Here is a 12481-nt window from a genome sequence, read left to right on the forward strand (position 1 = left end):
AGAAAAGAGATTCAACCTCGAGAAAATAGTCCAATTCAGATAAAATGATCCTATCTTAATGCCCAAAATTAAGTGACAGAAACACATGGTTGATCTGTTTATTTAATATTGGATAAAACATAAGAGTAAAATGAAAATTGAAAAAGTAAGAATGTTTTTTTGAAGAAAATTTATTAAAAAATAATTAAATACTGTTTCTTAAAATGACTATATATAATTTAAAAACCTTAAAATGCAAAAAATTATGCGGGAGATCAGTGTAAACTAAAAAATAAATACGGACTCTCCCGCTAATGGAGATAGACCTGGCAACGTTTCAAAATTTTCAAATTGCGGGAGAAATTTGGTATTATGCGGGAGAAATATAAAAATTGCCAAAAAATTTTTTTGCGGGCGCCTATTATTTTTTATTTAGTTTATAATAAATACAAAGTCGGTAACTATTTTTCAAAATAAAATAACATCTTGATTTATTAAAATATACTAATTTATAAAAAAAAACCAACGATCCTTTTTAAATATAAAAGAATGTAAACAAGATAAAATTTTATTAAAAAAAACGATTTTAATTTTACAATTAAAAATATATTTTATGCGATTGTCCCGCAAAACGACCGCAATTGGAAATCTACAGTGTGTGTATAACATTATAGGGATAGGCGCTTAATTATCACGTATCACATTTAAATACATAGGTTACTCCAAAAATAAGAAATAATACAGATGAAACTACAGTTGCGGCAATAGTAATCACTTATCTTGTAGTACAACATTCACAGAGATACTTATCATCACAATGTTGGTAGAATCTTTTCCCCATAATTTTTAACGACTCTAATATAAATGAAAACTATACTTGTAGAACAAAAATGAGCAAGGCTATCATCAATGTTTATGGACCTAAATCCATGAGGTCATTTCTTGACGATTTGAAAAATGGGCATAATGCAATTCTAACAGATGCATATAATAAGGGAAATATTAATATTTCCCTTGATCCTCCGCTATTTCATCAAAATGAAAGCCGTTTTAATAAAACTATTAAATTTTTTCCCCTCAAATAGCGAAAAATCCAAAGACATAGCTAACCATATAATGGTAAATATAGCAGATTTGAGATTATCATAAATTGCATGTCAGCTTTCTGATCTGATAATGCCTCGTGAATTTGGTAAAAAGAGAGTGTATTTACAGAATTGAGTCAGCACAATATTGGTTGCGATATGTTATAATACCCGCCATCGGAATTTTATTAACCTTTAAAAAAATATTTCTTAAATAAAGATTATAAAAGCTGTCCTAATATTTTGAAAATTTTTTTCAATAATGAATGGCAGAGGTATATTTAGGAATGATTTCACATGAAGGAAATCTACTACATGCTGTTAATGTGTAGTTGCAATCAGAAGAATCTTAACAAAGATTCACAAAATTATTCTGCAGATGTGTTCATCTCGGAGAAAAATTGACAATAAATTTTATGGCGCCATTGCTAAAACTTAATTATATTTTATTTGAGATTTAAATAATAGAACTAAATGTTTACCGTCGTTATTGAGATATTTATAAAATTACTGGCATGACATATTATATATTTGTTTAACCATTAGCTCGGCCTCTAAGGTTGTTAAAGCAATCCGATTTCCCTCCTTTTTTCAGGCAGTCCTCATCAGGCTAAATATGCGCTCGGATGAGGCATTAGAATGAAGCAAGGAGAAGACATACTCGTTTCCAAGAATGGGGATTTATCGCTATTAAGAAAAAATTCTACCCATTTCTCCTCTGCTTTTAGACCATCTAACTTTAAGTATTTTGGTGAATCATAAAAAATAGAGAGAATTACAATCTCCTCAAACAAGAAATCAATGTCTTTCGGTATTTTTAATATATTTATTAATTATAAAAACTATCAATTGATGGTTTCTGTTCCAAGGTCATAATATTTATACATTTGTAAATAGAGTTATTAAAATCAAATTTTAATTGTAAATATTCTAAAATTTTCTTAATAAAAATATCTGCTTCATTTAAAAATGTATTAGAGTATTATTTGAACAGTTTAATATAATATTTTTAGCAATAGCGCCATAAAATTTATTCTCAATTTTTAACTGTAGAGATGAACAGAGCTCTTTTTTATAAAGAATATTCTGATTGCAACTGAATATTAACTGCATGAAGTAGATTTCCTACATGTGAAACGATTCCCAAATATGCCTCTGCCATTTCATACTCGAAAAAATTTTTCAAAATTTTAGGGCAGCTTTTAAAATCTTTATTTAAGAAAAGTATTTTTTTAAGGGTTTGTAAAATTTTAAAATTCTATCGATGGCAGATATTAATGACAACCACCTGATAGGTATATATCGCAACAACTCACACCATTTCAAGTCAGACCACTTCACCAACTCTTTTAGTTGATGACTAAATTCGTTAAAACATTTCATCACAATTATAACGACATCCACAGATAGTACATTTATTGCCTTTTTGCAAGAATTATGTAGTATATGGCATATACAGCCAATTGGTATTAATTCATTATTGTGCTGCCTAGTGTTGTTAATCGACTAAATTTAGTCGACTAACACACGACTAACTAATAGTTTTAGACGAAAAATTCGACTAAAAACTTTAGCAACTAAATTAGAATTTAGTCGACTAAAACGACTAATATAGTCAAAAACGACTAACATAGTCGACTAAAACCGGTATGACTAAATACTGTCTTGCTAAACTGTCTTGCTAAACTGTCTTGCTAAAAAGCAATTAATCATAATTTGATGATATAATATCTTTTAAAAAAATTTTTTCTAAAACATTTTATTTATTTACATAAATCAATTTTTAATTAATTAAAAAATTGATAATAAATATCAAATAATTTAAAATTCTATTTTTAATTAATTTTATTGGAAAAAAAATATATTTACTAGCTTAATACAACTTATATTTTATTTTTCAATTACAAAATTTAACAAATTTATATCCATAAGAGGGCGTTAAATACATAAATATGAAAATATATTCTTAGGTAACCAGAATAAATATTGGATAGCGCTTTTTTTGTATTTGGGTGTAAATACATGTGAAAAACCTAAAAAAAATTTTAAAAATAGAGGTTTCTTTGAGAATTAATTAATGAGTAGGTTTAGAAGCGAAAAATAGTAGAAGTTTGTAAGGAACATATTGCTGGCGTTATTGATCAAAATCTCTTCATTTTTGGTTTATACTTGTATATTTAGGTATTAAACATTATCCTAAAAAATATTTTGAAAATATTATGATTTGACCGAATGCCGGGCTTAAAACCGACCAATTACTAATATTCGATCGACCAAATTTGGTGTTAATATTATTTGGAAAATGTTCATTTTTTGGTTTATTTATCTATAAATACGTGCAAATCATTATCCCCAAAAATATTTTAAAAATATCGTGATTTGACAGAAAACCGATTTGAAACCGGCCCAATGACTAAATACTGTCTTGCTGGCGTTATACATGGAAAATTCTTTATTTTTGGTTTATACGTGAACAATAACGTGTTAAGCATTATCCTAATTAATTTTTTGAAAATATTATCGAATGGCGAGCTCAAAACCGACCACTTACTAAATATTCGATCTACCAAATTTGGTAGTAATATTATTTGGAAAATGTTCATTTTTGGTTAATATATCTATAAATACGTGCAAATCATTATCCCAAAAAATATTTTAAAAATATCGTGATTTGACCGATAACCGATTTGAAACCGAAATACTGTCTTGCTGGCGTTATACATAGAAAATCTCTTCATATTTGGTTTATAGGTGTATATTTAGGTGTTAAACATTATCCTAAAAAATATTTTGAAAATATTATGATTTGACCGAATGGCGAGCTCAAAACCGACCACTTACTAAATATTCGATCTACCAAATTTGGTAGTAATATTATTTGGAAAATGTTCATTTTTGGTTAATATATCTATAAATACGTGCAAATCATTATCCCAAAAAATATTTTAAAAATATCGTGATTTGACCGATAACCGATTTGAAACCGAAATACTGTCTTGCTGGCGTTATACATAGAAAATCTCTTCATTTTTGGTTTATAGGTGTATATTTAGGTGTTAAACATTATCCTAAAAAATATTTTGAAAATATTATGATTTGACCGAATGGCGAGCTCAAAACCGACCACTTACTAAATATTCGATCTACCAAATTTGGTAGTAATATTATTTGGAAAATGTTCATTTTTGGTTAATATATCTATAAATACGTGCAAATCATTATCCAAAATATTTTAAAAATATCGTGATTTGACCGATAACCGATTTGAAACCGAAATACTGTCTTGCTGGCGTTATACATAGAAAATCTCTTCATTTTTGGTTTATAGGTGTATATTTAGGTGTTAAACATTATCCTAAAAAATATTTTGAAAATATTATGATTTGACCGAATGGCGAGCTCAAAACCGACCACTTACTAAATATTCGATCTACCAAATTTGGTAGTAATATTATTTGGAAAATGTTCATTTTTGGTTAATATATCTATAAATACGTGCAAATCATTATCCCAAAAAATATTTTAAAAATATCGTGATTTGACCGATAACCGATTTGAAACCGAAATACTGTCTTGCTGGCGTTATACATAGAAAATCTCTTCATTTTTGGTTTTAGGTGTATATTTAGGTGTTAAACATTATCCTAAAAAATATTTTGAAAATATTATGATTTGACCGAATGGCGAGCTCAAAACCGACCACTTACTAAATATTCGATCTACCAAATTTGGTAGTAATATTATTTGGAAAATGTTCATTTTTGGTTAATATATCTATAAATACGTGCAAATCATTATCCCAAAAAATATTTTAAAAATATCGTGATTTGACAGAAAACCGATTTGAAACCGGCCCAATGACTAAATACTGTCTTGCTGGCGTTATACATGGAAAATTCTTTATTTTTGGTTTATACGTGAACAATAACGTGTTAAGCATTATCCTAATTATAATTTTGAAAATATTATGATTTGACCGAATGGCAAGCTTAAAACCGACCAATTACTACATATTTGATCTACCAAATTTGGTAGTAATATTATTTGGAAAATTCATTTTTGGTTAATTTAAAACCGAAATACTGCGTTGCTGGCGCTCTCCATGTAGAATTCTTCATTTTTGGTTTATAAGTTAACAATAAGGTTAAGTAAGCATTATCCTAAATTATTTTTTGAAAATATTAAGATATGACCGAATACCCAGCTCAGATAATCTTTATTACAATAAATTTTTAATCTCCAAAAAAAATAATTTCTATAAAAAATCATCCCTCCCCTCACCTCCATCGAAAATTCTCGGGTTCCTGTTATTTTTTTATTTCATAAAAATTAAAAATTTATACAAAATTATAATTTTTTCAAAAAAATAATTTTTTAAAAAATAATTTGGCATATTCCTAAAAAAAATAAAAATCAATGTGCATAAAAAAATAATAAACAAATAAATAAATAATTTTAAATATTTTCCGTTAAAATTTATTATTATTATATAATTATAAATATTCTTTTTGTGATAAAATGCCTGATTTCCTGCCCTATATGAATCGGTAAGTTCTATAAAATTATAAATATTAATTTTTTTTTATATTAGATTAATTGAGAAGCCATCTCCTAAGGTGGCTCTCGAAATTCTTAAAGAGATAAAAAGTGAAGATATTGTGCCTATGATGTATCATTCTTCAAATGGATTAGTCGGGTATGTTGATGTAATTACTAAGCATATATTAGAGAGAATTCAACCAACAATATTGTTGAAGTAAATATAAATATATATATATATTACAACTTTTATCCTTGGCCCCGGGTATATGTAGCAGGCCATGTTTTAATTTTTTAAAATATAAAAAAGACAATGGCCGTACCGAAAAATTTTGTAAAATAAAAATTCTACCCGGGTTGGTATTTTTTTTAAAAAATTCGACCAGGCCGTTTAAAAGGAAAATCTGCTTTTATATGAATATTGATTAGATAATATGAACTATATTAAACTTTTATTTGAATCATTTTTAATTGTTTAAAAAATAATGAATATTTTTTTAAAAACAAACTATATTATTAAGATTTTCACCAAGGAAAACGATTGGGGATGGAAATTGCCTATATCGTGCTGTGTCATTAGCAATTTTCGGTGAAGAAACGTACCACATTTATTTTCGTATTATAGCCGCAATCGAGGTCATACTCAATAGAGACTTTTATGATTTAGAAAATGTTAATTATATTGTACCAGTTTCCATGAGAGAACGTATTTTATTTTATTCTTATAATCATACTTTAAATAACATACTTAAAATAGGGGATTGGTCAGGCATGATTATTATTTTTGTTTTAAGTGGGGCTTTAAATACGCCTATTAAATCTTTTTGTCCCCCTTTATCATTTAATTTATTAAGCCCAAGTCCTTATACCCTTGATATATATGGTCGGGATGTTAGCAGATGTTCTGATATAAAAATTAACATAATGTGGACATCTTGTAGTATACCCAATGATATTTTAAATATTTCTATAAATCATTTTATTTATTTACAAAAGCTTAATTTCAACCCACATGATAAAATAGTTAATATTGACAGTTCATTTGATACTATATCTATTAATGAATCCCATGATTTTATAACTAATACGGATAATGTTAAAAAATCGAATTTAAATTATATAAACTCTTCCCCAATTAATGATATCAGCGGTAATTATGATAAAAAATCTATTAATGAATCGCCTAAATTTATAATAAAATCAAATTTAAATAATATAAAATTTTTCCCAATTAATGATAATTATGATAAAAAATCTATTAACGAATCGCCTAAATTTATACCTATAAAATCAAATTTACATTATATAAACTCTTCCCCAGTTAATGATATCAGCGGTAATTATGATAATAAATCTATTAACGAATCGCATGAATTTACTCCTATAAAATCAAATTTAAATAATATAAAATTTTCCCCAATTAAAATTATGATACAAAATCTATTAACGAATCGCCTAAATTTATACCTATAAAAGTAAATTTAAATAATATAAAATTTTCTCCAATTAATGATAATTATGATAATAAATCTATTAAAGAATCGCATGAAGTTACACCTATAAAATCAAATTTAAATAATATAAAATTTTCCCCAATTAATGTTACTTATGTTAAAAAATCTATTAACGAATCGCCTAAATTTATACCTATAAAATCAAATTTAAATTATATATTCTCTTCCCCAATAAATGATATAAGCAGTAATTATGATAATAAATCTTTTAAGGAATCGCATGAATTTACACCTATAAAATCAAATTTGAATAATATAAAATTTTCCCCAATTAATGATAATAAATATACTAATAATCAAAAATTCACTAATTTTTCAATAAAAAACATTTTATCATCAAACTCTTCACAAAATAAAAATTTTTTACCATGCGATAGTAGTGATATCATCTTAAAAAATTCATTTATCGAGACTACACAGGTAATACAGTTTTTACTAGATCCTAAAAATATTTTAAATTCTATACCAATAGGTATCAAAAATAATAAATATTATATAATTAATAATACTAATAATATAAAAAATATTGGATATCGCAATGCATATGTTGATGATTGTGGTGCTTGGAGTAGTGTCAAATCCAGTTTAAGTCAAATCATAATATTTTCAAAATATTTTTTAGGATAATGTTTAACACCTAAATATACACCTATAAACCAAAAATGAAGAGATTTTCTATGTATAACGCCAGCAAGACAGTATTTCGGTTTCAAATCGGTTATCGGTCAAATCACGATATTTTTAAAATATTTTTTGGGATAATGATTTGCACGTATTTATAGATATATTAGCCAAAAATGAACATTTTCCAAATAATATTACTACCAAATTTGGTAGATCGAATATTTAGTAAGTGGTCGGTTTTGAGCTCGCCATTCGGTCAAATCATAATATTTTCAAAATATTTTTTAGGATAATGTTTAACACCTAAATATACACCTATAAACCAAAAATGAAGAGATTTTCTATGTATAACGCCAGCAAGACAGTACGGTTTCAAATCGGTTATCGGTCAAATCACGATATTTTTAAAATATTTTTTGGGATAATGATTTGCACGTATTTATAGATAAATAAACCAAAAATGATTATTTTCCAAATAATATTACTACCAAATTTGGTAGATCGAATATTTAGTAAGTGGTCGGTTTTGAGCTCGCCATTCGGTCAAATCATAATATTTTCAAAATATTTTTTAGGATAATGTTTAACACCTAAATATACACCTATAAACCAAAAATGAAGAGATTTTCTATGTATAACGCCAGCAAGACAGTATTTCGGTTTCAAATCGGTTATCGGTCAAATCACGATATTTTTAAAATATTTTTTGGGATAATGATTTGCACGTATTTATAGATATATTAACCAAAAATGAACATTTTCCAAATAATATTACTACCAAATTTGGTAGATCGAATATTTAGTAAGTGGTCGGTTTTGAGCTCGCCATTCGGTCAAATCATAATATTTTCAAAATATTTTTTAGGATAATGTTTAACACCTAAATATACACCTATAAACCAAAAATGAAGAGATTTTCTATGTATAACGCCAGCAAGACAGTATTTCGGTTTTAAATCGGTTATCGGTCAAATCACGATATTTTTAAAATATTTGGGATAATGATTTGCACGTATTTATAGATATATTAACCAAAAATGAACATTTTCCAAATAATATTACTACCAAATTTGGTAGATCGAATATTTAATAAGTGGTCGGTTTTGAGCTCGCCATTCGGTCAAATCATAATATTTTCAAAATATTTTTTAGGATAATGTTTAACACCTATAAACCAAAAATGAAGAGATTTTCTATGTATAACGCCAGCAAGACAGTATTTCGGTTTCAAATCGGTTATCGGTCAAATCACGATATTTTTAAAATATTTTTTGGGATAATGATTTGCACGTATTTATAGATATATTAACCAAAAATGAACATTTTCCAAATAATATTACTACCAAATTTGGTAGATCGAATATTTAGTAAGTGGTCGGTTTTGAGCTCGCCATTCGGTCAAATCATAATATTTTCAAAATATTTTTTAGGATAATGTTTAACACCTAAATATACACCTATAAACCAAATATGAAGAGATTTTCTATGTATAACGCCAGCAAGACAGTATTTCGGTTTCAAATCGGTTATCGGTCAAATCACGATATTTTTAAAATATTTTTTGGGATAATGATTTGCACGTATTTATAGATATATTAGCCAAAAATGAACATTTTCCAAATAATATTACTACCAAATTTGGTAGATCGAATATTTAGTAAGTGGTCGGTTTTGAGCTCGCCATTCGGTCAAATCATAATATTTTCAAAATATTTTTTAGGATAATGTTTAACACCTAAATATACACCTATAAACCAAAAATGAAGAGATTTTCTATGTATAACGCCAGCAAGACAGTATTTCGGTTTCAAATCGGTTATCGGTCAAATCACGATATTTTTAAAATATTTTTTGGGATAATGATTTGCACGTATTTATAGATATATTAACCAAAAATGAACATTTTCCAAATAATATTACTAGCAAATTTGGTAGATCGAATATTTAGTAAGTGGTCGGTTTTGAGCTCGCCATTCGGTCAAATTATAATATTTTCAAAAAATTAATTAGGATAATGCTTAACACGTTATTGTTCACGTATAAACCAAAAATAAAGAATTTTCCATGTATAACGCCAGCAAGACAGTATTTAGTCATTGGGCCGGTTTCAAATCGGTTTTCTGTCAAATCACGATATTTTTAAAATATTTTTGGGGATAATGATTTGCACGTATTTATAGATAAATACACCAAAAAATGAACATTTTCCAAATAATATTAACACCAAATTTGGTCGATCGAATATTAGTAATTGGTCGGTTTTAAGCCCGGCATTCGGTTAAATCATAATATTTTCAAAATATTTTTTAGGATAATGTTTAACACCTAAATATACAAGTATAAACCAAAAATGAAGAGATTTTGATCAATAACGCCAGCAATATGTTCCTTACAAACTTTCTACTATTTTTCGCTTCTAAACCTACTCATTAATTAATTCTCAAAGAAACCTCTATTTTTAAAATTTTTTTTAGGTTTTTCACATGTATTTACACCCAAATACAAAAAAAGCGCTATCCAATATTTATTCTGGTTACCTAAGAATATATTTTCATATTTATGTATTTAACGCCCTCTTATGGATATAAATTTGTTAAATTTTGTAATTGAAAAATAAAATATAAGTTGTAATAAGCTAGTAAATATATTTTTTTTCCAATAAAATTAATTAAAAATAGAATTTTAAATTATTTGATATTTATTATCAATTTTTTAATTAATTAAAAATTGATTTATGTAAAATAAATAAAATGTTTTAGAAAAATTTTTTTTAAAAGATATTATATCATCAAATTATGATTAATTATGATTAATTTCTTTTTAGCAAGACAGTTTAGCAAGACAGTATTTAGTCATACCTAGTGTTGTTAAACGGCTCGTTTTGAGCCGATTTCTAAAGACGGCTAACTCAATATTCCATCCAGAAAAATATTACGCAAACCTGAAGATTTTGCTCATAGAAGGAACAAAGGTCTAGACATATATTGATGAAATCTCGAGGTTTAGGCATAATTTTTCTGGCTAAAATATTGAGTTAGCCGTTTTAAAAAATCAGCTCAAAATGAGCCATTTAACAACACTTGTCATACCCGACTAAAACGACTAATATAGTCGATTAAAACGACTAATTTAGTCGACTAAAAGAACTAATTAAGTCGACTAAAAGAACTAATAAAGTCGACTAAATTAAGTCATTAAACATAACATAATCGTTATTTTTGATAAATTTTTTAGGTAAAAATATATGTTGTAAAGATGTAAAAATAAAATTTCAGGGAAGATGTACCATCATAGAAAAATATTAATTGTTATTTTTGAAAAGTAAATAGATAAAAATATATTTATTGTAAAAGTGTTAAAATAAAATTTCAGTGAAGATGTACCAGAGAAGAGTGACAATTGTCATAGTCGTTATTTTTGAACTTTTTTGAATTTTTTTAAAGTAAATAAGTAAAAATATATATTGTAAAGATGTTAAAATAAAATTTCAGTGTAGATTTACCATAGAAAAGTGACAATTGTCATAATCATTATTTGTGAACTTTTTTGAATTTTTTCAAAGCAAATAGGTAAAAATATGTATTGTAAAGATGTTAAAATAAAATTTCAGTGAAGATTTACCATAGAAAAGTGACAATTGTCATAATCGTTATTTTTGAACTTTTTTGAATTTTTTCAAAGCAAATAGGTAAAAATATATATTGTAAAGATGTTGAAATAAAATTTCATTGAAGATGTACCATAGAAAAGTGACAATTGTCATAATCGTTATTTTTGAACTTTTTTGATTATTTTCAAAGCAAATAGGTAAAAATATATATTGTAAAGATGTTGAAATATAATTTCAGTAAAGATGTACCATAGAAAAGTGACAATTGTCATAATCGTTATTTGTGAACTTTTTTGAATTTTTTTAAAACAAATAGGTAAAAATATATATTGTAAAGATGTTAAAATAAAATTTCAGTGAAGATGTACCATAGAAAGGTGACAATTGTCATAATCGTTATTTTTGAACTTTTTTAAATTTTTTAAAGTAAATAGGTAAAAATATATATTGTAAAGATGTTAAAATAAAATTTCAGTGAAGATGTACCATAGAAAGGTGACAATTGTCTTAATCGTTATTTGTGAACTTTTTTGAATTTTTTTTAAAACAAATAGGTAAAAATATATATTGTAAAGATGTTAAAATAAAATTTCAGTGAAGATGTACCAGAGAAAAGTGACAATCGTCATAATCATTATTTTTTAACTTTTTTGAATTTTTTCAAAGCAAATAGGTAAAAATATATATTGTAAAGATGTTAAAATAAAATTTCAGTGAAGATGTACCATAGAAAAGTGACAATTGTCATAATCGTTATTTGTGAACTTTTTTAAAACAAATAGGTAAAAATATATATTGTAAAGATGTTAAAATAAAATTTCAATGAAGATGTACCATAGAAAGGTGACAATTGTCATAATCGTTATTTTTGAACTTTAGGTAAAAATATATATTGTAAAGATGTTAAAATAAAATTTTAGTGAAGATGTACCATAGAAAAGTGACAACTGTAATAATCGTTATGAGTGAACATTTTTAAATTTTTCAAAGCAAATAGGTAAAAATATATATTGTAAAGATGTTAAAATAAAATTTCAGTTAAGATGTACCATAGAAAAGTAACATTTGTCTATTTTTCAACTTCTTAGCTGAAACGAGCAGACTTTTAGTTACGCCCCTTTATCTTATTG

This window comes from Gordionus sp. m RMFG-2023, chromosome 1, assembly GCF_954871325.1.
Source record: "Gordionus sp. m RMFG-2023 chromosome 1, tfGorSpeb1-WG-v2, whole genome shotgun sequence".
NCBI lineage: Eukaryota > Metazoa > Nematomorpha > Gordioida > Chordodea > Parachordodidae > Gordionus > Gordionus sp. m RMFG-2023.